The sequence below is a fragment of the Mus caroli genome, unplaced genomic scaffold (assembly GCF_978045245.1).
Source record: "Mus caroli unplaced genomic scaffold, Mus_caroli_1 scaffold_1, whole genome shotgun sequence".
NCBI lineage: Eukaryota > Metazoa > Chordata > Mammalia > Rodentia > Muridae > Mus > Mus caroli.
Genome location: NW_028227256.1, coordinates 146,397,890 through 146,403,801, shown reverse-complemented (window position 1 = coordinate 146,403,801; position 5,912 = coordinate 146,397,890). Strand labels below are relative to the sequence as shown.

General features: G+C 38.3%; 1 pseudogene; it reads right to left on the bottom strand.

Annotated features, from left to right (window-relative positions):
- Positions 1-336: 336 nt before the first annotated feature.
- LOC110296204 (5'-nucleotidase domain-containing protein 2 pseudogene) lies at positions 337-1,764 on the bottom strand (annotated as a pseudogene).
- Between the last annotated feature and the right edge of the window lie 4,148 nt (positions 1,765-5,912).

The window sequence follows — 5,912 nt, the reverse complement described above, 5'->3', positions numbered from 1 at the left end:
GGAGCTTGTATCCTTTCAGAGAAGGAGAGAGGGGATAGAATAGGGACTATGGGCGGTGTGTGTGTGTGGGACTAGGAGAGGGGACAGAGATCAGGCTGTAAAATGAACAACTAAATACATTAATGGGAAAAGTAAAAGTCACCTTAAAATTTATTTCGGTAAATGCTTGAAATACTTTTTGTGATTGAAAAATTGTCAGTTGTCACATTTTTACATTTGAGAATTAATTAATTTATGTGTTTACTTGTTTATTTAAGGCAGAGTTCTCTTTTGTTACTTGTCAAGGTGGATGGGGTTGAAAGGGTGGATGGTCTGTCCAGGATAATAAATGTGTCCTCAGTGGATGTGGTCCATGTCACCAAGAAAAGGTGTCTTCATGAAGCAGGTGCACAGCTGGTCCATCCAGAGCTTGCTTCATGCTGCAGGAGTGTGTGACATGGGTCGAGAGTGAAATCTACAAGGTAGTTGTGCTAACAGGTGAGAGTGGCCATGTAGAAGTCATAGAGGCACACAAGGTTTGTGGAGAAGTAGGTAGTGTTGTAGAAGGTACTAAAAATGCTCCCAAACTGAGCATTGAACAGCGTCTATGTGATGAATCTCATTTCTTGTTGCTCCTTCACCCAAGTTGTCAGTACCTACAGTGACTCTGCATCTGTAAGTCTGCTTACACTCTAGCAGCCCAGTGAGAGCCTGCTGCTAGGTCAATGAGTGCAAGCACTGTTGTGTTGATTTTGCAGATCTCACACTCTAGCTGAGGGATGATGGCTCCTGTGTGCATAAGATCCACCAGGTCACTATAGAAGTAGAAAACTCAAGGTCCTCCCCATTCTGTCAGAGGAAGAAAATTAAACAGCTTTCTCTGGCCATAAATCCTGACCTTTTCTCAGCAAGTGATATGGTCCCAATGGAGTGAGTTCTTCTTACCAAGCTTTTGAAAAGGCTTGTGCTGGTTAGTGAAAAAGTTGGGCTTGTCTGACTAGACAGTAACCACTTAGAAGAGTTGGCACCAACTGGGACCCACCATGTGCCACGTGCCTTCATCCACAAAATTGAAAGGACTCTTGGTGATGAGAAACAGTTCTTTTCCATGGGTTACCAAGCAGCTCAGGACTGCAAATGTTTCCTCTCTCATCATGACATGCTTCTCCATGTCTTGCTGGTACACGGGACACTTTACATATACATCCTGGATGCATGGACACCTTGAGATGTACTTGGTCAAACGTCAGGCTGTGGCTCAGAAAGTAGTCCACCACACAAGACACCACTGCCATCTCTGAGAGTGAGAGGATATCCATGAACCGTTTTATAGAAAGCTCCTTGCCCTAAAAGCCTCTCATCTGCTATAGTGGGTGCCTCCATATAGATCAATCATTTTATCATTAGGCACAGGCTGGATGCCCCTGAAGTCTGTTCCTTCTTGTATATAATGAAAAGCATCCATTTTCATCCAAAGGGTCTTCTTAATGTAATAGTGGAGGCTATGGATGGCAAAGCTGGGGTCATAATCACACTTCCAAATCCCCTCAGGGTACTTACGTAGTTCTCGATCAGTATGTCCCAGGCAGCAGTGAAGATCTCAGGGTGCAGCACATCTGCATACTGAGCCTGTGTATCATAGTCATAGTCAAAGCCATAGACTTAAACTTCGCTCAAGCTGATCTCATTGTTGACGTGGATGGCGGCTGGTTTTAGGAGGCTTCAGACTTCAGAGGGCAGAAGGTCATGTACCAGCTTCTGCAAATCGCCGCAGTCTGTGGTCATGCTGGAACAGTGGGTCTGGGACCCAGCGGGCTTCAGCTAGGGCAGGAGGGTGAGGACAAGGTGGCCAACAATCTATCAGCCTTGGCCTCTGCACCGCAGACAGCGCTGAACTGTGCACTGAAGTCTAGCAACCGCCAGGCCAACAGAATGTTGTCTTCCCTGCCCTCTGCCTGTATGATTGCCCGATTGCCTGCCGGCCTGCCTGCCTGTCTGCCGCCCTCCAACTTAAGAGAATTTTTTTACAGTGTCAGTGAATTTCCTTAAGAATTTTCTAAAGGAAACTAATCGTCTCATTGAAATATTTAAATATATTTGTTGTTTTAATGGTTTATTTTCAATTGTACTGACTAGAAAATATCATTAATAATCTAGATGATCTCGTTTTGTGTTAAGAAAAATAAGTGTTAAAGATTAATTAATACTTATAATGTAGAGTTTCAGATTATTTTATCACTGTTGTAAGAAAATGTGAAAGTAAAAGTAAATATTAATAATGTTCATTAATTCATAGTACTAGAATAATATTTATTTTTCACATCTAATATAATTAAATTTATTATTTAATTTTTTAGTTGTGTACAGTTTTTTTGGTTGAAAAGACTATAGTTCATTAAAACTATATGTGCTATGACTATGGAAAATTCCTGATACTAGAAGAATAGATTTTTAATATTTATTTTTCATGTTACAAATGACTTTAATTAGCCAACATATATTAACTAAGAAAATAAAATATTGGGACTGCCATACCTCCCAATTTTAAGAGCTAGCACTAAGATATACTAATCAAGATATTGTGGAAAAATAGTGAATGCACTGGACTTTGGAAAGGAGAAAGCAGCTCAGAAACAGATCCACGGAAGCATTGCCACCTGTATTGATAACACTGCACAAAGGAGGTACGCCTGCTGTCAGAACACAGGTTCCTGGAACTTCTGGATACTCATGCAAAAAGCTCACCATTCTCTTCTTGTACCATTAAAGGATTAACTCTTTATGAGTACAGGAAGAAAATGAGAAGCATACTATTCCCAGGTAAATATACAGGTTATTAATGAGCAATATTTCATAATGACTATTCAGATACAAAATAAAGTACAATCAGTGAAGAAAACAACAAGATCAATTTAATTAAAATTATAAATTCTATCTCTGTGGTATACATTGTTAACAAAAGAAAACCAATCTTACACTATATTTTATTAGCTACTAATAAAGATTAAAAATTAGATGTTAATATAAGACTTGAATCTAAAATATACAAAAGTTTCTTCACATTGAACAGTAGAAAACGCACCCTCCAGTTTAAAGTATGCAAGGCACTTATAGAGACAGTTGTTCAAAGAACATCATAAGTAAACAATTCAAAAGGCTTCAGCATAATATGTCCCTTAAGAAATGAGTATGAAGGAGGCCAGAGAGAAGGCTCAGTGGTTATGAGGGAATATTGCTCTCTCAGAGAACCTGGACTTGATTCCCAGCTCCCACCTGGGCTGTGCTGTAGCTCCCTGTAATTCTATATCCATGAGGATTCACTGTCTCTGGTGACATCTGAGCAGACACTTACATACACAACCCGCCCCCCCCATGCACACACAAATATAATGTAAAAAGTAAATCAATGAACACCAAACACTCTATATTAGTGAAGATTGGAGGAACAGTTAAAATTTTTTGAAAAAGTGTATGACTTTAGGACTTCCTTGTTAAAAAAATTGAGGCAAAATTTTAAGATCTTTATTAGGGTTGTTAACCTAAGGCAATGGGCTATAGTACATTTGTTTTCTGTGTAACAGGACAAGTGTGCATACAGTGCTGTAGATTTCTATTACTATGAGTTCAAAGAAAATGACTTTAAAGAAAAGGAGCACTATAGTTTTCAACATTTGCATAATGAATGAAACTTCAAAAGATATTGCAGGATAAGAATACATAAAGAGAATACCGAGTTTCCTCTTTCAGTTATGCAGTCTCTGTGTTTTAAACGTTGCCTAGGGAACAACAGACACAGCTTTATGTGCATTTTTCATCTTACAGTCTTTAAGATGGAAAATAAGCTGTGTCTGAAGAGGTCCAAGTGGGATGATCTGAGGCACTTCTCATCACTGGGAGGATCATTCTGCCTGAAATGATGGCAATATTTTTTTTTACTTAACTTTACAAACTTATGTTTTATTATTAAAGATGACAAAAGAATTGAATAACACAAACTTGTGCTGGGATAATTTTACCCTGGGTAGTATCAAAGCAATCACTTTGTCGTGTATATAATTCATTTCTTTGTAACATAATCAGAATATTGTATTTATGTCTGACTTGTTCTTCAGCATTTGACTTCAGCTGTAATCATGTTCTCACTCAAAGGACATGGCCCATCATGTGAAAGAGAACAGACTATGATTGTCTACAACTTAGTTTATGTTTTTCATTTCCTAATTGAGTGTTACCTTATGTCTTCTAAACTTTTCTTCTTGTTAACTAAGGCAAGGCTATTTCATCCTGTGGATAGAATAGAATAATGAAAAATAACAATTTTGTTCTGTGAATTCCATGTAGATTAGTAGCTTCTGTGCCAGTCATATGGGCTGGTTAGATTTTGTTGACTTGCACCAGGGAATTATCATCTGAGAGAGGGAATTTTAGTTGAGAAAATACATCCATCTTATTGGTCTTTAAGCAAATCTGTGAGATTTTTTTTTTTTTTTTTTTTTTTTTTTAGTAGTAGCTGTGCATGAGGGCTCAGTCCATCATTACCAGTGAGTTCAGTCCATTATTGTGGGCAAGTGGCCTGGGTTGTATAGAATGGCAAGCTAAACACCATTCATTAGGAATAAAGCCAGTAAATAGAATTTACATAGTCCCTAATACAATCCCTAAGTTTAGGTTCCTGCTCTGAGTTTCTGCTCTGACTTCCCTCAATTATCTATTGTAATCAGGTCATGTAAGCCAAATCAACTCTTTCCTCCCTGTCTTGCATTTAGTAATGGTCTTTATCACAGGAACAGTGGCAAACTAAGAGAACAGCAGAATAAGGCACAAACAGGGCCCAGAATTCTACAATTCTGATAAGGATTTTTTTTCCCAAGACAGTGTTTCTCTGTGCTGTCCTGAAACCCATTTTGTAGACCAGAATGGCCTTGAACTGACAAAGATCCACCTGCCTCTGCCTTCTCATTCCTGGGATTAAAGGCATGCATCACTATCACTAAATTCAATAAAGCTTTTAAAGAACCATTTAAGATGCTGTTAGGCAAATGAAAATGTGAACTACTTTAAGAATGGAAGGTCACTGCATTTTGCAGAATGGAAATGGTACACAGTATGATTTGTGTCAAGACCTGAAAGACATATTAGAGAACACATAGTGCAAACATGAGTTACTCCTTCAAAGTGGAAATTTGAACTACTGAATTTCAGAAATGGCAAGGAAAATTTAAAAAAAATTCTGAGTAATGATAGCAGAAAGTGAAATAAGAGGTTGTTGTGTGGATTTCATTAGAGGATAGGAAGGTAATAAACCTTGTACTGTTGGTTTTAGTGATTAGTAGTACATTTTAAGTAATTTAGCAAATTTAGCAATTATTTTAGTAAGCTAGCGATTAGTAATAAAATACGAATTATAGGGATTTTGTACATATTGAGTGTTAATCATTTATTAAACATATACTTTGAAAATACTTGCTTTCATCTGTTATTTCATCTTGTTATTATACTGAGTGTGTTCTTTCCTATAAACTGTTTTAAATTTTTAAAATAGGCTATTTGTTGTGGAAAATATTAAGAAAGATGAACCAGCATGATCCCCCGCTTGTACCAGCAACTGTCTGCCCCTGCGGTATGACCAGCCATGCACTGGCAGGCAGTGGCCAACCTTTTTTTATTTCATGGAGACTCAGGCTCAGAACTCCATAATCTCTCTGCCCAGCTCAATAAGTTCACACTCTCAGGTCGCTACCACGCCAACCCCATGCTTCATATTCTCCACGGCCTATGTGGTGCACCCTCAGGCAAACCCACGCTTTGCTGCCATACCTTTCTCTCTTGAACCCGGACAAGCTGTGTGAAGGAAAACTCAACACAAACTTAGTTAGAAACAATAGTAACTCAATCACTGGGCGCCACAACTAAAATCCTAATCTGGCAAGCCT